The sequence below is a fragment of the Conger conger genome, chromosome 2 (genome assembly GCF_963514075.1).
Source record: "Conger conger chromosome 2, fConCon1.1, whole genome shotgun sequence".
Lineage (NCBI taxonomy): Eukaryota > Metazoa > Chordata > Actinopteri > Anguilliformes > Congridae > Conger > Conger conger.
In genome coordinates this window covers 60,931,043-60,956,013 of record NC_083761.1, presented here as the reverse complement: position 1 = coordinate 60,956,013, position 24,971 = coordinate 60,931,043, and positions in this window count along the sequence as shown.

Genomic DNA, 24,971 nt, shown 5'->3' with positions numbered 1-24,971 from the left:
GGCTCATAAAGTCATGTGTCACAAATGTCGTTCGGGTTTGTCTATCCCCAAGAAACAGTTTATGTACTTCCTAAGCTAACAACACTTCCTGTGAATGTGGTTGAAAACACCCTTAGCAGCCACAGCACAGACATTCTAATTAGCTGTTGTTAAACAGTCTCCAATCTCAGCTTCTAACTGCCTCCTACGCCTCCATCCCACAAGGGGTCTATGCATTTTGTACTGGTTATGTGTATATATAGTATATATGCTGTGTGTATATATGTATACACACACACACATACACATTCAGTAACCACTTTATTGGGTATTTAGTACACTTACATTTAGACTTATTGGTCTTATGCTGCTGTAGCCCATCCACTTCAAGGTTCTTTGTGTTGTGTGTTCATAGATGCTCTTCTGCATTCCACTGTTTTAACGCATGGTTATTTCAGTTACTGTCGCATTCCTGTCAGCTTGAACCAGTCTGATAATTCTCCTCTGACCTCTCTCATTAACAAGGAATGCCCTGACAGAACTTCCGCCCACTGGAGGTTTCTTGTTTTCCGCACTGTTCTCTGTAAACAATAGACTGCTGTGCTTGAAAATCCAACGGGGTCAGCACTTTCTGAGATACTCAAACCACTCTGTATGGAACCAACAATCATTCCATAGTCAAAGTCACCTAGATCACTGACACGCTGTGATGCACACTTGGTAACAGCCTGTCCATCACACGCTGGAAGATACTTGGTTAAATCCAAGGGGACCTCCATTAAAGGTAATGGATGCAAAGGTGCTTTTGGAATGGCCACAGGATTTCCTTTTAGACACCTTTTTGATACCACCAATGGACGTCTCTCCCTATACCCAGGCAATAGAATCGGACCATTATAGGGTTAAGTGTCATATGATTTCTGTGAGCCGCCTGCAAAAACATCCGATGGCTTTTTGGCAGTAAAAGCTGCATGGTGTCTTTGCCTGTATATGAGTTCCGACTTAGCGATGTTTTTTAAACATGTGTGATCGGTCTGTATTGGTCTGTATCCAACAATGTTTTGGCTTACGGTCAACTTAGCCAAGATGTCGCCTAAGTGTGAATTGTTTAACTGAACAAAGACACAACTTTAGTTTTAAACCAACTATTTACAATCTAACATTTAGTGTGGACTTTACAGCCTAACTTGCGTTCAAACTTACGTTATACTACTGCAACAGGCTGCAGATGTGTGTGCCTACTTAACCAGCAGGTTAGGGCCTCACATTGCTCTGCTTCCTTCGCGCAAACCAAGCCCAGCTCGCACAATCACATTTTTCCCCATTCTGTTGTTTGCTCTGAACAACAACTGCACCTCTTGGCCATGTCTGCATGCTTTTAATTATTGATTTGCTGCCCCATGATTGGCTGATTCGATATTTGCATTAACAAGCTGGTGTACATACTCTACCTAATAAAGTATACCTAATAAAATATTGTGCTATTGTAGCACCCTAAGTAATAATACAGAATTCCAAACATTACATTCAGAAGTGTTTGAGTGGGCCCTTCTGAAAAACACCATAAAATGTTTCTATTAAACTTGTGTGGTTAATTAAGTTAGTTAATCAAAAAAATGTCAATTCATTTGTTTTGTTCCATTATATTAAAAAAATTAGATGTGTGCATCACATTAACTGTTTACACAATGAACCATCAAATTACATGTTGAAAATAAGTGTACAAAGAAAGCAATTATGTGATGAAACTAAATTTGATGAAGCTTATATGAAATTTTAGACCACAGAAATGTATAGACCACACAGAAAAAGGTTACATGCTGATTTGCATAGTACAACCTGCAAAGCACCAGACAATTCATTGGCATTTACCAGTCACCAGAGCAATGGTAGGAAGATGTTTAACACTCACAAATTGGCACCATGCTTGAAGATGTTTCATGTGCAGGGGGCTCTGTGTTCAGGAACTCCTTGGGGTCAGTAGCAGTCTACTCATGCATCTACAGAGATTGAGAAGATTGTTATGTAAGAATGGGATTGCATGCACAGAGCCATACTAATAAACCCTCATTCCGTTTAAGCAAGTCTTAATAGGATGCGGTGGCCTGTGCAAACAGAAAACCGACTGCACCGAAAATAGAACATTTTGGAAACCCATGGATGAGGCTCCCCTTGATGGTATCCATTACTGGAAATGTTATGATACACACCTCCTACTCACCAGTGTCCCATGACGTAGATGGATTGAGCTATGACACTTACAGTGGTGGAATATGTGTTTATATGGGCTGGATTTATTTTTATTGCTCATGGCTAAAAATATGAGAGGGAAAGATGACAATGTTTACTAGTGTTAACTGAAATTAAAAACAGATTCTGGGAAAAAAAAATTTTTTGTTCAAATACAATAAATAAAACCAAACTGTAAATCACTAGAAATTTTCAGCATGTTACTTGTCAGAGCCAAAAAATGAATCCCTCAAATTACCTGTTATGGAGCACACCATATGAAGTGTTAAAATAGATGAATGAGTGTAATTTGTATGAATTTCAAAATGAGCCAAGAAATGTGTAGCCAAGACTCATCTCAGCAAACAGAGGGTCTTCTCCTTCTGGAAGGTTCTTATTTGTTTCCCAGTTTATGGAGCCTCCCCTTGATCAGAAGGCAGATGTTTTCCTTATGGGGTCTGTAGCTATTACACAAGAACAGCAGCAAAATGAGTACGTGTAAACACAACAATTACGCTAGATTAAAGTGTCAAAATGCCCTGAAGCCATCTGAATGTTTTCACCAGTATATTTTTGCGTAGTACCCAAGATAGCCAGCGAGTCATTTTCCTAAACAAAAAGCCCCCTCCATTCCTCCCCACAACACATCCAACTACTCCTTACTTCCATAAAACCAGTTTAAAAACAAGAACATTTTAATTATTCATATTGCCTTCATTGCATTTTTTTTTTCTGAAGTACAAACCGCATAAATCTGTAGAGAAACTATTGTTGATGTCCTTAACGTGTACGTGGTGCGCTGTGTAATGTAAATCCCTCTGTAAGGCAGACCATATGGAGATACTTGCAGGGTTGTATTTTTTTTTTTGGGGGGGGGGGGGGGGAGCTATGGGTAATTCTTTAGGCATCAGACCCACATCCTGTTGGTCACTGAAAATGCTAGGTAAATGATAGGCTTCACAAAGGTCTGGTTTCCCATCACACTTTAAATACTGCTCTATTCTTCGGTTTCCTCTGCCTATGACATGAGTCTCTGACAGACTAATGAATTTTCAAGACGTAGCAAATTACCTAAACTCAGTGATTACTGAGAATGAAAGCAATGCATAGCCAGGGGGTGTACCAGTGGCTAAAATGCATTGCAGCATAGAAATACCAGGTTTTTTGTGTTTGTGTTGTTTAGCTTGTTCCAGAAAGCTCTCAGGATTTTGGAAGAGAAGTAGCTTGCAATAGTAAGAAATATATTTTCACCAAAGATCCCATTAGTGATGACAATAACTTCCAGCAATTTAATCAGTACATTACATTAAAAGGCAATGTTGAAAGTGTTATTTGTCAGGGATTAGTCAGAGGGAACCAATAGCAGGCTTTAATGTGAGAGGGCAGATCAAAAATGTAATCCACAAACAGGCAATGGTCGAAATCCAGGCAGACAGGTACATACGGGGCAGAAAGATCATTAACCGAAAAACCAGAAAAATCCAAAAACAGAGCAAAACCAGACAGAATTAAACAGGGGCAAAGGCACGGGGAAGAGGAGGCTAGAACTGGGGCAGAGAACAGAATCACAGAAAGACAAACTGGCCACAAGAACTGAAAAGCACAGGCTTAAATACAACACTAACAAGCAATGAGATCCAGGCAAAATGAATGTCATTAATTTCATAGGAAGTAAATACAAGGAGTGGGAGGCAGAGACACTTAATATGGAGAGGACAGGTGAGAGGAATGAATGGCAGAACAGACTAACCAGACTATGGAGAGTGACAGGGGACAAAACACACAAAACACAAAGAAAATAGAAAAAACACAGAAACTGGGGAGCACAGAGAAGGGAGAGAGGGAACACATAGAAAGAGGGAAAAAAACAATGGGAAAAAGGCACAGACCTGATAGCTATTACAATGAAAAGAAGGGTGTAGTTAAAATATCAGACTGTTAAACAGCATGTTGACAGTTTTATTGACAGGAGGGGCTCCACTGATTTGCTGAATTGAATATCCTGTTGTCGTATTGAATATGGTAGCTACATACAATCAGCGAGTGCTTAATTAGGTAGACCTGTACACCTGCTTGTTAATGCAAATATTTAATCAGCCAATCATGTGGCAGCAACTAAATGCAGACAAGCATGTAGACATGATCAAGAGGTTCAGATGTTTTTTGGACGAAATGTCAGAAGGGGGAAGAAATGTGATCTTTGGCCGTAGAATGATTGTGCCAGGCAGGGTGGTTTGAGTATCTCAGAAACTGCTGATCTCCTTGGATTTCCATGCACAGTAGTCTCTTGGGTTTGCAGAGAATGGTGCGACAAACCCTATTTCTAGATGCAATAACATGCAGGCAAATAATTTTGATACAGGCAATGCTTAAAAGAATGTATATTGAACAAAATTCTGTTTTAACCACATTTACAAAAAAAGTGTTTAGGCGAAAAGTAATCGCAACAAATGCTAATACAGCTATAAAATTAAAGAAATATTTTCTGATAAATATACTTATACATGTACAAATGTATATTTAGCAGAAGCAGTCCATTAATCCTAAGAGATGGCAGTTGCATGAACTTCAGATCACAACATAGAGCTCCACTGGCGTCCATGGCACCAATAGTTTATGCAGTGACTGAGATGCTGCTCAGAGAAGGCAGGAGACTGAAAGGGGTAATGAATGTTTTTCTTTTGGGGTTTTCTCCACTGTGTGTAATTTACAGAGAAGCTCATTGAGAAACCTAATTTAGTGCTTCTTAGAGATTTGTCTCGACCTGAAAATCATTAGATTCACTTGCAAGTGCCCACAACCAGGTGCAGATATACACAAGAAAGAAATGCTTAAATCTGTCTCTTTTTTTAATGAGATACTGCGAGACCAGTTCAGACAGACAAGAGGCTGTTAGCTTACTTCCCCCAGACAGACTCGCAGAGGTTCACTGAAGCTAGTGAAAACAGACAGTTTTGAGTGATTTAACAAGGTCTGTGAATGAAGAGGAACATTTTTCAAGTGTAAACACTTAAATGAAATGGCTCGGAGGTCAGTATTGTTGCCTTTAGTTGGTCTTATATAGGAAACTATAAAAAGGGTTGGGTAGTTTTCAGGAGACATTCACATTTACAAATTTAAAACAAAAATGAATTTTTTTTTTTTTTTACTAGATCTTGTCTTTTCCAGAAGCACACCACTAAGCAGTAAAAATGGGTAGACTGCTGGAAATGATACCAATGTTGCATAATAAGAGTGGAGTCGACCTAGTTTGTTACATGGTGAGTGACTGAGATCGGTTTTGAGATGGCGCGACACCACTATCAACCAGTACACAAAGGCCCATGCTCCCGAACCACAGAAGAGGGTTGTTGACCAAATGAATTACATCTGAAGTACAGACAGCATTTTACCCCAAACAATCCAATAAACATCTCCTTCTCAAATAATTCAGTATGGAGGCACACACTACTCTCTTTCCCTCGGTGGAAACTGTGGGGTTTTCGCCTGTTTGCACAAAGGTTGCTTTAGTGATTTAAGGCCCTTTTAAAAATCGAACTTTTGTCTTCCGATGAATTTCTGATACACACATGGTAAATAGTTGGCATTTATATAGCGCCTTTATCCAAAGCGCTGTACACTTGATGCTTCTCATTCACCCATTCACACACCGACGGCAATTGGCTGCCATGCAAGGCGCCGACCAGCTCATCAGGAGCATTTGGGGGTTAGGTGTCTTGCTCAAGGACACTTCGACACAGCCCGGGCGGGGGATCGAACCGGCAACCCTCCAACTGCCAGACAACTGCTCTTACTCTTACTGAGTCATGTCACCCTCACAAATACATATTAACATTCTGGCAATGTCTAATATTAATGTGTGCAACTAAGGCAAGTGCGTTTAACAACATGTACTGAACATATTTGAAAGCCAAAGCCAAAACTTGGGGCGTGGGGGTTGGACCCAAAATGCACGACTCAGAAACAATGGTTAGATAAAGTCCCGTCAGGGCTTTATTCGAGACGAATCCCAGGAGCGTAGTCAAAACAAGCAAAGTCCGTACACGTAGATCCAGCCAAACAAACACTAAACAAACAAAAAGCACGGTGCCGAGGGAAGGGGCAAACTCGTAGTCGGTAGACGTGCAGGAAGGTCCGGTAGCAGGAGAGCCGTCAGCGGGGCAGAAGTACAGGCGGACGGCAGGCAGAGTCGTAGTCGAGGGCGATGCGGAAGTCGAAATCATGAAACAATCAGTGAGGCAAAGGTACAAAAATGGTAGGCGAAGACGTGGTCAAAAAACAAACGATGGTCAACGAAACAGAAATCAATAAAAACCAGTCGGTAAAACAGGCTTGGATCTTAACGTGAATCAATCAGTAATAATGCTCAAGAGTTGCGTAGTAAACTAGAGACAGACAATTTCGCAGTGAACAGTAGCGTGACTGGGATATAAATGCAGGTGTAGACAGGTGTAGACAATTAGTTAGAGCGTAGCAGGGAAATGGAAAACAGGTGCGATGGATGACAAGTTTAACAAGGTAATTAGTAATCGTTAGTAATAAACCTATCCTGCCCTAGCATTAGTAAATTACTAAATGACATGCACGAGAAACGTAAGGTAACATGAACACATGATTAGTTTGTTAGTTTCTACCCAATCCTGATCTAGTGTTAGTAGTTTTAGTAAATAGACAAATGGAAACAATTAAGGAGTGAATGACAGAAAGAGAGAGAGAGAAAAGGCGGAACGCAAGGTTTGCGGAAAGACATGTAAAAGTGTATGTTTAAACAGTAACCAGTCTCCGTAACAATAAACATAAATAAAAACATAACACAAAACGAAACTAAGATGATAACCACTCAACATAACAAGGTAATATAATCATAACAAAACATAACTAGACATGACGAGAAAATAAATCGTAACAAAAAAAAGAAATAAACTAAACAACATGACAAACTTAGACTAACATAATACATGATAAGACAAGACAAGACTAAGACAAAATGAATAAACATAAAACATGGCGAGACAGACCTGAAACGTGACAGAATGAATGAATTTACAACCAAGATTGTAAGAAAATTGCTTTAGAAAACAAATACATTACGCATGTTTAATTAACCAGGGATGACTTATGCCAACGACCATTTCATCCATCCATCCATCCATTATCTGAACCCGCTTATCCTGAACAGGGTCGCAGGGGAGCTGGAGCCTATCCCAGCATACATTGGGCGAAAGGCAGGAATACACCCTGGACAGGTCGCCAGTCTATCGCAGGGCACACACACCATTCACTCACACACTCATACCTATGGGCAATTTAGACTCTCCAATCCACCTAACCTGCATGTCTTTGGACTGTGGGAGGAAACCGGAGTACCCGGAGGAAACCCACGCAGACACGGGGAGAACATGCAAACTCCGCACAGAGAGGCCCCGGCCAATGGGGATTCGAACCCAGGACCTCCTTGCTGTGAGGCAGCAGTGCTACCCACTGCACCATCCGTGCCGCCACGACCATTTCAGACAAACAAATATACAATTTGATAAATGTTCTTGCGGCATTTGTTCCCCAGTATAACGCAGGCAGAGGTTTGGCCGTAACTTGTATGTACAGTTTAACTTGAATGTAATATATAACTCAAAAGGCTCTGGCAGTTTCAATACTACAATTTTTGTCGTGTAACTTTGTTCTCAGTAAAAAGTTGATCACAAAAAATTGGCGCCTACATGGATTCCATGAATCTTTCCATTGTTATCATGAATTATTATTACTGGAAGCAATTGTTGTCATCTAGCACCTTAACTAGTGACATTTGCCAGCTTGCGCAAAAGCAACAGCAGCTACTTAGCCATAACAAACATTATTACAGCTCACCTAATGTTAACTTTCTTGACCATGGCTGCTCAATGACTTACAGTGACTGCTGACAGTGAAAAATTGTTTTTTATACATTTGAAACTTGATTCATTTCCATACAGAGGCGTTTATTTATTTTAAAAATATACAATTCCTTAACATTTTCTTCCATCCTGGCATAGCCTGCTGTGTCCTCAAGCCTCCAGCATTGTCTAGATATCCTGACTCATAGTAGCCTGGAGACCTTTTTCTGAGTCCTACCACAGCTACGCGCTGTCTGGCCAGAGCCTGGGTGCAAAGGTGTACACATTGTCTCCTCTGGATGTGTGGACCGCGTTGTCATTTCTCGGACCTCATCCAGGACAGACATACATAAATGATAGTGGAAACTGTGGCTGAGGTGTATGTTATACAGAGCTGCATCATTATCACAGATAATAGTGATAGCAATGATGTTATATTGAGTGCGGTAACGCTCAATATCTCACCCGTTTCAAAGCCGCAGGTCTGCTACAATGGCAACGGACTTGCAACTACTGATTAGACCTCAAAATGAGATTTTGATGATAAACTGTAGAAATGGAACAAATGGAGAAATGAATGGAGAACAGGCTGATGATAGCGTTAGGGCTGATCAATTTAATTTCCTGTCTTTTGAGGCTTTCAGCAAATGCAAACATTTAACTTAAAACATGGTTTTTTTGTGATTAATGTACAGTTAGCGCTGGTTCACACATGGCCCAGGAGAGGGGTCACACACTTGGTTATGTCCATGAATATGAATGTTTAGTCTGTCTGATGAATGCATGTCAAACAAATGAAAGTAGAGAAGGATTATTATGGCTTTCATGCAGCTTCATCCATTACAATGTGAATTGAGTGCCCCAGTAACATATTTATTTTTGTTGATGGCATTTGTTATCATGCCCTAAATAAATATTTCTAATTTGGTCAGGGACTAAACTTATGAGGGCTCAGCTCAAATTACATATGCAAGATCTGCCACAGATAATGTAAAGTAGAAGAGACTTGACTTGCTCTCTATACCTGCCAAGAAATTATCATTCTTGTCGAGTGAAAGTTCCATGTGCCTGTGAGAACTCTATAGGACTGAGTCTCAGCTGTGTGATCTTCAGTCATTTATTGGACCGTCTCCGCCACCCCACCCCTATCCTTGCTCCCTCCTATATTTATTCAGTGCCATCGCAGTTCTACAACAGTCAACCCCGCAATTCTCCAAATGTCTGAGCAGATTCTTTCACGGACATGAAACGTCTCGTCCTTCACTCCCCCTGAATAAAGCCTACAATAGTAGAAAATACGCGGTTTTATTTCCACTTCTCACATTTTCCCGCTTTAAAGCTCCACGAATTTACACTGCAAAAGGAAATAATGTCTGTTTCATTCTCATAATACCAATTACAATAACTGAACTTCATATGAAATATGAACACTTGAACTTTTTGCCTTAAGGCTGACATAACATCGTCATACACATGACATAACAGCTGTCACAAGACGGCTATTATGTAATGTGTATGACTATGCCAAATGACATAATGACATTTATCAATACATTTATCGTCGATTTAATGATATGTCACTTGACATAACTTGATATCATCTGTTATACCATCTTGTGATGTTGTTATATCATATGTAAGACAGTGTTATCTCAGCCTAATGGTGAGGGGTTCAAGAGAAGTGGTACCGAAATTTCAAATTGCATGTTACCACATCACTCCACTCATCTAAGAATATTTTATTCACAGAAGCATATTTAATGCAGCTCAGAGGTTGTTAGACATTGAAATGTACTGCAGTACTGCAAGTACCTTCTGTAACAACAACACAAAGGAACGGAACTGGCAAAGCATATATTGAGGGGAACATTGACCCAATATTTTCAATTTGTGCAAGACTGCCATCTATGGACTGAAGACTAGTGTGAGAACCTTTCATTTTCTCATGTTGGAATAAAAACATGCCGACAGCAAACTAGGATTTGCACCATTTCTAATGGATAGATGACATTTCCTCGTATACTGTCAGACACAAGACATAAAAATGCAGTCTTTGTGGCCCCACATTGACAGGTTTGAGGCCATTAGCTGACTGTAACTGATAGTCCACAGTGGCAGAACACCATGGCAGTTCCATCAAGGGTAGGTTGGGTTTGAGTCAGCCAGGGTTCCTCAGATTGCAATTGCATGATTTCCTCCTCAGAATGTGTAAATTTGCCTGCCCATACAGTGAGCTAGTAGTTGCTGCCAGTTAGAGAACTTTTCTTTAATTACCAACAACTCATACTGTATGACCTAGGCTTGTGTGAAAGTGCATTGGATTTTCCAACTGCAAAGTTTCTTGTGCACAATGCAGGTGGTAGATTTGTAACTAGAGAAGTACAAGTATGGGTCAAAATTGGATATAAATTGCCATGAAAAATTGTCCAGACAGATACAGATAAGCAAACATGAATCAAATGTTAATATACTATATGAAACATGACCACCACAAAAAGGTTCACTATTTTGGTCTACACCTACATCTTTTCATTGACCATGATTGTAAAGATTTATTTACCAGATTTAACAAATTTGTCCATTAAAGTTCCAACATTTTACAATGTCTATCAAAAGCCAGTGAAATTACAGGTTTATATTTGTGGCTGAATACAATTCTAGCCACCATATTCAACATTATTACACTTCAGGGATTTTATTCAAAACTATTATCTAAAATCTTAACCAGAAGGCCAAGTTTGAACAATGGGAAGTGTGTTAGGCATGTCAGTCCAACAAATGTCGTGTATAACTTTGGCAACCCACAACAACACTGGAAATCAATACCGGCAGTAAATTGCTATTAATAAATAAATGTTTCTAACTACATCCCTCAAGGCATGAATCAGATTATGCTTGATGAAATTGCACATTTTAGGAATGTGGCAGGCAATAAAACATACACAAGCACTATCATACCTGTCATATGATCACATCACATACTGTAACATTCACTACTGATAACAAATTCAAATCAGCCACACGGGTTTAGACTTAATTTTATCACCACGACCACCTTGACCTACCTGCAAGGTCTCAGGCCGAGACAAAGAGAGAGGCATGGACACCACTTGTTTTTCCCTGCAGCCTCTTTAGGTGTAAAGGCTGGAGTCTCAGCTAATCATTTAGGTTGCTATAACCAAGAATAACTACATTGACGGTGCTTTTGCAATGCTATAAGCACACGTCTGATCCAACCCCCAATGTCATTGCTATAAACAACATGATGGGTTTTTTTTATTATGTAGTATCATGGTCTTAGCTTCTTAGGCTGACGAGCGACATGACGATACCTAGATGATTGACCAGAGTGATTCCCTGGGCAACATTAGTGAGGTACATAGCACACCCAGGCCTATCAGCCACAGCATGTTCCAGATTTGATAACAAACTGTGGGGGCCTTCTACAAACTAGAACAGTGGCAGAACAATGAGTCACCCAGCATGTTGAGATTTGAACAACAATACTATTGTAGGTGATGCCACCCACTGCATTACTTTGGGAATTGAAGATATTTTTCTTGGTCTTGTCAGTTTTGAAAACAGGCATCAAAGTAACCATAAAACCTCCCAGTGCAGACTTCACTTTGCCTCATAATCAGTGATACTATATGTGTTGCTGTTGGCTTTCGCGTCATAACAGACATGAATACCGATCATATGTATGTTGTGTGTCAACAAATAGTGATTTTGGCTGCATTATACCTCATTAAGCATTTTAAAAATATCTCAGACAGACTGTCCCCGTTTAATTTGTTTATATGTAATTTCTAGGTTTAACCTGAAAGTTAATTTAATTTTAAAGGCACTGAAAACACCACGAAGCACATGGCACAGGGAGTGGTAAGTCACAATTAAGAAACTGTTGCTCATCGCTGTTTAACCGGCAACAGGTTGGGATGAACTATGCCATGTCACTGTGCCTCATTTAAGATGCTAAGTCCTCAGCTATCTCCTGTATAACACCTGTATAGTGTATATACACTTTTACACTTTTCAGCCTGTCATAAACCATAAAATAATAATGTCTGTCACACGCTGTTACACACCCCTGGGAGGACAGAAGAGCTGGTCACAGGGAGATACAGAAAATGTTGGGTTTTCTCCGGCTTTTATTGATGCAATAGTGGCTGGAGAGAGAGAGAGCACACAGCCATAAACAAAAGTCTTCACCCTCATCACATTTGGGCTGAAAAAAATAAATTAAAATAACTTGTGTAGCTCTTAAGCTGTCTTGTGTCTTATCCTTCTGTACTCTGCTGCATGTTCCTGACAGCTCCACCTACTGTGGAGAGAAGCAAGTTTTTAAATTCCTGGACTGATACAAATTACTGGCCAGGTGTGTGTCTAATTAAGCAGTAGGCGCGGTCCTTGGATTGCCCTGCTTCCTTCCCACAGACATTTCTGTCTCACCCGGAGCCGGGAAGCGTCTGCCAGACGACCCCTCCCTTGGGACTCATTGGTTATCACCTCACCCCCGGCTCCAGCGAAAGAACAATGAACACCCCACTTGTTGGACCCCTTCTGTAAGCTTTACCCTCGCCATCTCTCTAAACCCAGGCCAATCATGTCCCAGAATCAGCAGAAGGGGGGTGCGGGAAATAACCCCAGCCATTATACTATACTTTTGTCACACAATTAAAAATTCAATCTGTGCAGTCAGATAATAATGAAAATCCCCATGCACACACCGGATGCCCACCTCTGTGAGTCTATTAATAGCCTCTGGTGGAACTAGGCATTGGTGCACAAGGGCACGTTAGCAACCGGAATCCAACAATGCCTGGATTGCATCCCCTTTCACACTATGAGGTATGAGATACGTCTCGGCTGGAGCGGAAAGGATCTGTGGTGTGCGGGGGATGGCTGGGTGGGGACAGGGGTGACCTTTAGGGAAACAGTTGCCTGTGGATGGGGTAGGGTTAAAACAGGGAACTGGGGCTGGGGTGGGGTTAAAACGGGGAACTACAGCTGGAGTGAGGCAAAGATGGGGAACTCGGAAGCAGGTGGAAAGGGAAGGAGCATGGGGAATGAGAGAGATGTTTAACTGGTGCGTCTTCATTCTTCCTCCCTGTGTCCTCTTGGATAGACAGGTGATCCTCCGCTAGCTGGATAGCCGCACTCAGGGAGGGTGGTTTGTGGCATCAGAGCCAGTCAGAGGTCCCTCTCTGGAGCCCCATTATAAACTGCTCCAATGCCACCAGCTCCACGATGTCGTCTGGAGTATGGCACTCGGGTTGCAGCCAGGGCTGGCAGGAGTCAAGGACATGCTTATCGTAGGTGAAGTGCAGACCCACTGCCTTAAACGGACATTCTCACAGTCTCTTCCGGTGGTCCTTCGGCTTCAGTCCCACCCATTCCCAGATGGTAGCCCGGAGGATGGCGTAATCGATCAGTGCACTGGCCGGTATATGTCCTGCAGCTAATTGTGCCTCCCCCAAGAGCAAAGGTAGGAGGTGCAATGCCCACACTTCAACAGGTCAGTCACACGCCATGGCCGTCCTTTCAAACAGTTCTACGAATGCCTTTGGGTCGTCCTCTGGCCCCATGTTCTGTAATTAGGGTCAGGGTGGGACTAGATGTTTGCTTCCTCAGCAGCTCTGTCAGGACAGCTCAACCCGCAGCTTGCGACCCCGCTATAGCCTGCATCGTCTGGTGTAGGTGTTCCTGCAGGCTGCAGAGACTTGATGTTCCTGCATTTATTGCCAGCTGCTTCACCATCTGCAGCAGCGCACAAGTTTCCATCTTCAGAAAAGAGTTGGACACAGGGTGATAAGGAAAATTACGGTGTTCACCAGATTTTATTCATGCAACAGAAGCTGGTGAGAGAGAAAGCACACACCCATAAACCCTTCACCCTCATGGGATTCGGAATAAAATAATAAATGAATATAACAAATGTAAAGAAAATAACCCAACTTGCATAGCTTTTCAGCTGTGTAGTTTTTCAGCTACTCCTCTTCTGCGAGTTCCTGGTCTCAGCCACCTGAAAAATCCAAAGTCCAAAGGCCATGCAGGTTAGGGACAACAGATGAAAATTAATGCTGGTCAGCTGGTTAAATGTATTAAATAACCAATTAAATAATACATGACCCCAAGCAAGTTTGACTGATTCTTTCTTCTGTATAGCCCTATACATTTCAGAATTCTTATTTTGTCTCAGTGCTTTATTCAAGACTGAAGTAAAGTTTTATGAAGTCATGCACATGAGCCATACTCCGAGTCATTATTGGCCTTCACTGAACAAGTTCTGTGTATCATTTTTTTTAAACTATTTTTTCTCATTATAATGAGATATGTTGGTATGTCGTTATAATGAGAAAATGATCTTATTATAATTAAAAATGTTTGTACCCCTTTCCATTTACATTACTAAATTTTATCTTGGTAGATTTCAGGGAAATTTAAAGCTAAGTCTTCTGTATTGGGTGTGATCAGGTGTATGGTCTACTTTACCTGAAAGTAATTCTCACGTGTTTGACCCGCATTATAGAATCAGTCCTAGTTAACTATGATGTGCAGTGTCTGCTCTAAAATAAAGATTTCTCTGCTCATTTGTCTCAGGACAAAAAAAGATAAGCTTTTTAACTCTGTTACTCTGGGTGTGTTCATACCAAGGTAATTGTGCTTGATTATTATTTTCTTCCATTTAAAAAAGTGCCTGGAATAGTTAGTGTGCAAGTCACGTTTCTCGGTACTGTTTCAAAGCAATCATACACACCGCATCATTAAATGTAAGTTATTCCTGGAAAGATCGTGGAATGTGCCAGAAATGCTTCAAAACGGTTTATAGATGTGATTCAGTGAAGTTAATTTGCTATAAAGAATCTTGTGTATCCAATTGTTATAAGCATGTGAAGTCGTTTAGTCATGGCTGAAGCTGCAATGTTGAACTATCAGACTCAAAATGAATGCATGTTGAATTATTGCTGCAACTGAATTAAACTAGTTAATGCTAGTTAAAGACTTACGTTTTGGCTTTTGGTTTTTAAAAATAATCTAGCATTCAAGCCAAGCTAAGCAATGTAATGTTACACACTAATTTGTTCATGTGTGACATCTGTCTGTTTTGAATGATTACACACACATTTCACTTGCTCAATTGTTTATGTAATAGGAAGAAACTAGGAGTAACAGGAACAGTAATTTTTTTATTGTATAACTCCAAATAATGATAATGATTTATATCAGAGATGTTCACAAGTCATCAAATGCAAGTCAAGTCTCAAGTCTCTGAGCTAGAGTCCGAGTCAAGTCTCAAGTCTTCAGAATGGTGCAGTCTAAACAACACTATGGCGATAGAAATTCATCACGAGTCCTATGCTAATGTGTAGAAGACATATTTTGTATATGACATGAAGTGTGTGACAGCTGAATAAGCAGTATTATCAGGGGCCTATTTAGTCTAGGACTAGGCCTAATCTGCATCTGTGACTCAAGAATAATAATTATAACTTTATTTGTAAACAAAGTTACAAAGTGTTGAAAATTGAATCACGTTGCAGTATTGGTTTATTAATATACTCATACTTTTTTTTTTTTTTTTTTTCAAGTTGTATTAAAAAGTTGTGTAACATTTTCAAATGAGGCTAGATATTTTTTATGCAAGAAATTGTGAGCTATGATTTTGGGACTAGCTACATCTACATAATGCGGTAGAAAACTTCGAATCCTAAGGAATGCCATTGCATTTTTGCATAGTAAAATTATAAATAATTTCAAAACTGCATGCAACTACAGTACATGACAAACTCGAGTTCTACGATAGCTTTTAATGTTAACGTCAATGACAAACAAGCTCTCCCGTTCATATTTGTATTACACTGGAATGGCCATTTTACTGAAAACGCAGCTGCTTGTGTGAACTACGTTGACAATGAAAATGTACGGGGCTTTTCAAGCCACCCTGAAGAAGTTTGTTTTAACGTTACTGTAGCTTAAGCTCCTGGTTTTCTAGCTTGCATAGCTTTTCAAGGTCAACCATTTGAAATGCAAGCCAACATCGCTACAACTTGGCGGGCAACAAAATAAAAAAATATGCAGTCTGAAACGCGCCAACACAAGAGTTTAGCTAAATTACGTTAACGAAACAGTGAACAGTGGTGGGATCAGATCCAGTGCTGGTAAACTGACTTACCTTTCCGTATGAGTTTTCAAATGTCTGTTGAAATTTTACGTGGTTGCTCCCGCATCTTTTATTTTAGTTCTCCACATTTTGATAGTTGCAATAATTTAGTTTGTCTCGATGAGCCTGCATTATTTAAACTCAAATGCCACAACATGCTGTAATATTAGCGAGCCATTCTGCAAGAAATACAGCGTAGGGTGTTGCTATGGTTGCTACTAAAAGGCACACAGTATGGCGCGTAAAACGACGTTGGGTGTGTTTTAACTAAGGAACGTCTTTCACATAAATAATTGGAAAATAATAATTGGCTGTGACATTATTCACTTCGTCATTTTCACGATGCCATTTGGCAGACTCTTACTGTTCACGAGTCCTTATAGACGAGTCCGAGTCGAGTCTGGTGTCCGTGTATGTGCGACTCAAGTCGAGTCCCCATCTCTGATATAGCCTACATACTTTTTGAGCCAATATTAAAATAAAAACAAAATGATATGTCCACAATGTCAGATTTTAACTGATTCAGTACTAACAATGCATGTCATCTTGAATCACTTTGAATCAATATTACTGTAAGTGTTTCTTTCAGAAAAAATAATTCACTCAGCAGAAAAGTGCGAAGCATTGCTCAGCAAGCACACCCTATGCGGGAGTGACACTGTCGGTCTGTACCCCAGTGGATAAGGTACGTGACTGGGACCAGGACGGTTGGTTGATCAAACCCTGGTGTAGCCACCATAATATCCACACAACTGTTGAAACCTTGTGCAAGGCCCTTTACCCTGCATTGCTCCAGGGGCATCTGTCTAATCAACTATAAATTGCTTTGGATGAAAGTATCAGCTGAATAACTAATTGTTGTTACTATATTAATCCAAACAATTCCACAGGTTCGCTGTTTTTAATATCCCCAGACCACTTTATTTCACATTTGTCCAGACAGCCATTCCCAGCCACTAATTTTTTCATTCCACATAATTTGGTCATTAAGGGGCCATTTATTCTTGTTTAATGAGGAGTTCATGTCTGTAAAGAGCATGTCGGAATATATCCATACACATACTGTCCGCTGCAGGAAGTATATTTCCTTATTATATGAATTGTAGTATTTATTCTCCTGGATGGTGGCAGAATGTTTTTTCATTAATATACTGTGAAATATTTTGTAGATGTCCAACTGACAATGAAGTAAATGTTGGTCATGAGTGAGAGATTGAGAACCTGCATCACGTACGTACATACTAGACACCAGAAATCATCAGCAAGGGTATACTCATACTGCTATTTATATAACACACCTGCTCTCTTGTTATTGTTTCAATGAAACTTCCTTAATGCTCTAATTGGATTGACATGAGTGGAAATGAATGTGGATACCTGAGAACAGTCTAAATTGCATTAACAGGGGCTATCCACAGTGCCCATGACTTTAAAGTGGCTGCTGTACCCTTCAGCAAATGCTGTGCTATCTGCGCCATTCGGGTATAAATCAGGCAGTACAAGATGTCGATGCCACAGAATCATAAAGATGAATTCACAGCTGCTCTGTATGTACGGTCACCATAGAAAAGGATTAGGCTGGCGGCTGGCCAAACCTTTCGCTTTCAACAACTTGAACAAAGTGTTCATTCCACATGGCTCTAGTTGTCCCAGAGGATCACCGTGTCCTCACAGAATATTCCGTCCTCTACTAGGGGCGGGGCTCCGGCATAGCCACTGAAGATGCGGGACAATAGGCACCCAAGGAGCTTAGATCCTAGACTTACATCTAGAATGATAATGTGCATATGTGCATATGGTGACTAACCATTATAAAATTATAAAAATATGCCAGGACTCATTTTAATACATGTACGTCTTTGATAGACTTTAATGAATGTATGCCTCATGGAGTTTAACAGGGATATTTGGTACGATTAACCAATACCTCAGGATTTATGTGTGTTAGTAATGTCATGTTCTGTTTTCTTTTTCCAATTCAGATAGGAACCGTACAAATGTCACTGGTGGATCAGGGCTGGGTCCTGTCAGTTCTGCTAACAGAGGTGAGGCACAGGTGCACATGCATGGGCTATTTCCTCAAGATGAAGTCAGAGGAGATCTTCCGGAGTGGTTCAGGTGTCAGACCTGACCCTAAAGGGTAACTCGGTGTAACTCTGCTCTTTGTGTGCCTATTGCCTTAAATAGCCCCCTCACGGTCAATCCCAAGAAGGACAGAACTCCTGAAATGGTTAAGAGTCATTTTCTTGCATAGTGTTGTTAGCTTGTGGATTTAGACAAGTTAACACGTTGGATGCTAATTGGGCCTCACTACCTTCTGCCAGAGTGATTCTGACCAGGGTGCTTTAGGGGAGTGTTAATGGTCACAATGCTGGTACATGATTATACTGTATAAGAGCATAATTCTCTCATCTGCATTGGTGGAGTTTTTGCTTTCTACTGCTGTTTTTAAAACAATAATTCCCCTCTTTTGTTCAAGCTTACGTTCCAGCACCTAATGACATCATACTGTGTACCTAAGTGAACTACTGACGGGCCTTGTTCATCAATATAAATAAACAGTGACACATACCCTCTATAAATCTCTGATGCCTGTTTTTAGCTCTTGTTGCAAAACAGTCTATAAATTAAAATCACCAGTAATGCACAGACAAAAACAAAAGTGAAAATCTAGGATCCATTTAATATTGGCAACACTCACCCTGTGAAAAGCAATACGAAAAGGATATCAGGAATTAACAATTGATAAATGATAGTGTAGTTCAGTGTAAACTTGTTATTTTTTTCATTGTGCAGTATGGTTTCCCCCAGTTTTCATTGTGGATCAAATGTCTCATGTGAGGGACAACTTGGATGAAGGAATTTTAGCTTGGACAACTGGAATATGAGCCTAGTTTTTGACAAATTTTTCCCCTTTTGTAATTTTTTTAAAGTCCTGGTTTGACCTGCAGTATGGATATTAGCATGTACTGTATGCATATCATCCACGGACTCAAAATCAAAGCAGGTAAATTTTAATAGTAATTATTCATTTATATCACATACTGTATGCTGCACTTCATGCATTGGGATAAACAAGGCATTGCTGTATATTTAATGTGATAAAATATAACCTCCTAGACATAAGTTACCTGATACAGCAGAAGACTGCAACTAAAAGTTGACCAACACAGATTATTTTTATTTCAGATAAATAGTGTTGACAGCTTTACAGCAAGATGCAAGTCTTTAAAAAAAGCAACAAGTGTACAACTACATATTTGGCTCAGTGTTGGGTGACAATATTACCATTACATAAAACATGAGTGATGACTCAGTCGTGATGCAGGTGGCAATAACAGTAAACCATAAAAATTAACAACTAAATTAGCCTCTAATATTTACAGTATATGTATAGATTTGCGGGAACTAGAGGCAATTTTATAAGAACTGTGTTTTTATAAAAAATGAGTCTCAAGCTTAACGTGACTGCTTATGATGTTTCTTCAGCCTATGATTTTGAATGATGTGGAGTTGTTGCACAATTGGTTTAAAGAGTGCCAGAGCTGTCTATTGTAATAATCCATGGGCTGCTTTGCCCAGATTCGTTTTTCAAAGGAATCTGTTGAAATACTGATCGAAAAATCAGCAACATGAATTTCAGAAAAGCAATAAACTATGAATGGCACTGACCTGTGCTCATGAATTATTATGGCTGTAAATTCTGAAAGCATGAACAATATACATTTATTTAAAGCCATAAAAGCTTTCGGATGCAGATCATATCACTCCCTGGCAGTCAGAGTCGGGCCTGTCAATCAACCCCAAACTATCAGACAGATTTTCTGACAAGCAAACGTTAATACATTAGATAGCATTAACACAAGATACTACCCAATAGGCAATTATATTTTAATTATGCCATAAGCTTGCTTCTTATTATGCAAAGTACCACCAGCACATGGTCACCTACAGCCTAATAATGAATCCAATTACCAAACAACAGAAACATCTCAGTTCTCCATGATCAGCGTTGCCAGAGTTGAACATGGCTGTTTGACTGATATAAGAAATACACAACTTATTCCTTATGTTGTGTATTTCTGTTTGCAGGCATCCAATAATGAACTAAGACAAGATCCAGATGGAGCAACCTGTGGAAAGATATCACACTTACACCGGCTTTGCAGGCTAAAGGTCCCTTTAAACCTGGGAAAGATGCTTTACCACTCTGCCAGACACATGTGAAGTCTGCCTTATGAAAAGCAGTACTTCCACTTGAACAATTACCCGGGGCAAGAATCAGTGTAATGGAGCAAATACAAACTGGTTCATAGGGACACAACTGTGAAACTTGCTAATTGCTATATATTTGGAAAGCATTAAATAACATTTGTACCTTTAATTTGGCTTTGTTCCGTTATGGCTCTGTATGTAATTGTTTGGGTAATTAAATTGCTTTGGTGACTTACTGACTGCACAACAGCTACAGTAGTCCTTGAAGCAGCAGTGTGCCTGAATAGATTTGCCTACTGTACTCCAGTCTCCGTGACCATCAGGCCCTCTCTGGGAGAAGCCTACTGTGTGAACTAAGCACTAATTTAATAGACGCATATGCTTAGAACAGCTGACGACACCTGCAAACTGTCATGTTATCATAAATTTGTGCAGAACGAATGCCCTCTTTAACATTGCCCTCCAGCCTGGAGCCTGAGAGGAGTTTCCCAGAAGTCTGACGCCATTAGCTGAATGGAGCCAGTACAGTGCTTCAGAAAGGATTTCTGTCACCTTTAATATTCAGGTCATCAGGGAGGGTGCCAGAAGAGACAAAAGCATTAAATCAGGTTGACAGTACAGTAGCTATTGCCAACCAGCCACCATACATGGCCAAGATCATGGAACTATGTTAATAACTGGCAGTAGCCATTGATTTCTTCATTTCATATGCTTCACACGTATTTCACCTCAATTAAATTTTTCATTCTCCAAAAATTTTACACCTGAAATTCTGTTATTTCAGTAAGGAATAGTTTGCTTTTGAGGATTACTGAGAAATGACTGTTTTTGTATAAGTCCAGAAGGAATTTGGAATAATTTAATGTAATTATGCTGGTAATTCAAACATTTAAAAAATGATGAACGTATTTCTGACATTTCTTGAAGCATATTATACTATTCAGCAATAAACTGCCAGTTTAGAGCAGGAATAACAGGAACTTACCATCATTTGTGGAGAGTGTCCTAATGTCACTCAGGATCAAACACCACCATAAATCAAAGAGCTCCCCGGGCTCCCAGCAAAGCAGTCACTGCATAGCCTAAGAAAAGCTATGAGCAGAATCCACGTGTTCCCCCAATTGGAAGCAACAACACACGATGCAAAGGGCTGACATCACCTTGGTTTGAATTCCTGATTTACTGCTTTCCTAACATGGCCAAGACTGCCACCTACCCACTTTTAAGGACAAGACATTTTAAGGTTGACTGTCAAGATAGGAAGTGGTCATCAGCAACAGGATGTGGGGGTACAAAAAATACATTCTTTTTGTTCTGGTATTTATTGTCATTGATTGGCCGTCTTAGTGACCCTCTGTTTTATCTTCTAAAGTGGAATAATATGTGAACAATGTTTTGAATGATGAGTGAACTATTCATTCTAAGCAGAAAATATACCAGTAAGATGTCCAATGTCAAATAAAGGTTTATATATATATGAAAGAAAAAAAAACACTTTTGCACTGAGAGGGTCTGTTTTGGAGTTGAGGCACTGTTAGTGCACTGTATATAGGTTCAGTGCAGGCCTGAGACCCTGCAGCTGTGTTGGCACCTCGGAGAGCCATGCCGGCGATCAGCTGGAGCCGCTTATGTGAGTGACCCGCTGCTTCGCTGAGCGTGGCGTGACCCCCTGAGCACATTAATCAGCATCACGTCAGTCAGGTAGCCAGGGGGTGGGTGCTCCAGCATGATTCCAAAACCACGCTGCTGCTCATGTCATGCCTCAATGTCTCTTCAAGGTTTTAAGTATAGCTATTAAGCTAATAAAGCCCTGTGGCCCACTTGGGCTGAGAGTAGGTTACATAGACTCTGACGATCCTCTCGTTTCATTTATTTCATTAATTGTTACATTAAGTATGTATTTGTGATTGGCCAGACTTTGGTTACAAAATTGTGTGTCTAAAAATCATACGTTGCGTAATTAGTTTTGGTCTCATAGGAGGTATTCTTCTCAGCTATGAGGATGACATCTTAGCAATGTTATCTTTTTTGATTGCACCACAATGTTGTGCATTTGGCAGTCACTGAAATTAATGGAACTTGCTATTTCACAGTACGCAATTCCTACTCGATTTTTGCTCTTCATTGCCGATATCACCTCCAATTTCGTTGCCGATATTACTCATATGGTATGGTCATTGGTGGGGGAGTTGAGGTGTGTGCCTGTGTGTGTGTGTTTGCATGTGTGCGTTCATGTGCCTGTGTGTGTATGTGTGTGTGTAGGGCATCACATACTGAAGAGAGCTGTCACTGTTAAGGCACGGCAGGAACGTAAAGTGGGGCGCTGGGAACGCACCGCTCGGCGCTCTCACCGTGATGCCTGTGGGCTGAAGTCATGGCCCTCTTTCTGTGGCTGTTACATCACTCTCAAATCCATGCTTCGCTGAAGGTGGCTGGCCCATCCATCACGCAGGCTGTTTACGGAGGCCTTGACAGGCCTGTAATGCTGGGGTGGCAGTGGAAGGTTACTACAAAAGCTCCTAAACACCTGGCCTGTGTAGCTTTGGCCTGGCGTGCCTGCTCCTCCTGCCAGCCCTGTTTAGTGGGGATCTTGCTCTTTACACAAGTCTTCCTAAGCCGTGCTGTCAGCCCACCTGATTGAAGTGCAACCTAAAACTGCCCCCCGCCCTGAGCCTCATCTCTCTTCCACGAGCGTGGCTCATAAACATGCCATGCTTCAGTTTCATTAGTTGTGTATTTCTCCCCATGGCCAGTTCCCCAGCAGGCTGCTGACAAGCAGGATTTTCCTGATGTGATTACAGATTTTCGCATTACATGCAACTTACGCAGTTTAGTCTTGTTGTTATTGCTGTTTTTTCCACTGAGAGAGGTAGGGGATGCCCTGTTTGTTGTTGCTGCATTGAATCTTGGTGCAGATAGTCTTTGTTGCTGCAGGAGTGCTATGCTATGACTCCATGTACATGTATGCGACATGCATTGTCTGGACACCCACATAGCCAGCATATGGTGGACATTTACTGGCCGGCTGCTCAGTTTTGAAGTTGTAACCAGTGGGTTATGACCTCTGTGCTTTTGTGTGCTTAAGATCAAGCCTATACAATTCTCTGTTGCACGGAGTGCGTTTGGCTGTCAGCTGATGAATGCTCTCGCTTGCCCTCGGACCATGAGGTAGTGATGACACACATTCGCAGCAGATGAAGTGGCCGGACCACCCGGCTCCGTAGTGCCCGTGGCTTGACCTTGGGGATCCATTTTAAACGCAGGTGCCAAACAAAAAGAAAAATTACAAGATGACCTACTTCTTCAAGGGCAGAAACGTTGCTCGGCAATTTTCATATTTACTTGTTAACCGTCCACTTATTTGTATCCTCCATGTTGCTTGTCCTCAGGCCGTGGCCATGTCCTTAGCTGCTTTGATCATTGTACTGGTGCTCAGTAGGGGTAAACAGGCTGCTGGTCAGTTGTACACAGGGTATTGATTCCATCTTTGACTTGTCACCTTCACAGCAGCCCCAAGGATGACCTCTCAACATGGAGCTACAGGGAGCAGGGAACGTCAACACGGTTTCTGTATTGATCTGCTACAAATTATAGCTTGCAAACCCAGACCTCAAAAAATATCATCTGTCTAAGAGCATATCAAAGAAACAAAATACTAGCAATGCCATCTAAGAACTTTGCTCAAAACATTCTGCCTAGTTTTGAAAAAAGGTGACAGATTTATAGCAATTCTTTTATTTCTTAGCTATTTGAAGTATCTGTTTAACAGATTGTTCAGTGAATTTCTGGGAAGACAGATGGGGAGTTTGCATGCTTCTAAACAGAAAAGGAATGAAGAAATTTTTAAGCTCAGTAGATCAAATTCGATACTGATTTGTCATTGAATTTATTTTCTTTATCTTGTTAGACAAAATGAAATATTTCACTAAAATATTTTCATATATCTTAGCATATTCTCTGGCATCACTTGAAAGAACTGACAGGACAGGTGAGAATAAAATGATAAACTTTTTGGCCTTGTGTAAAAAAGCAAATGAAAATTATTTGCAGTAAAACTTTATTAGGACATACTGTTCATCTTTTGAATCACTGAATGTCTTAATATGCAGATCATGGCCAGATCAAGTTTTGATGGTCATCACATTCACCTGACCTGGTTCCTCACAACACCAGATGGAGACATCCTTCTTATTTATCAGTTGGAACCAGGTCTTAAGAGTGTCTCTATCTTTGTATTGAGCATTGCTATGCAAAGCACACCTCGGATGAACATGCATACATGGACATATGTGGGTTGGTGTACGGACTCGGTGCTCAGCAGAAATAGAGTTGAGGGCATGAGGCACGGGCAGTCCAGGTATGGAAGGGCTATGACTGCAGCAGCTCCCTCTCTATGGCTCATTAACTGGTTAATTGACATGTCAGTACGGTGTGCATTTCATTGATGAGAATTTCAGGTCAGACTCGTGATCTCCTTTGCTGATCAGCACGTCACCCTGCAGCTATCCCAGGGA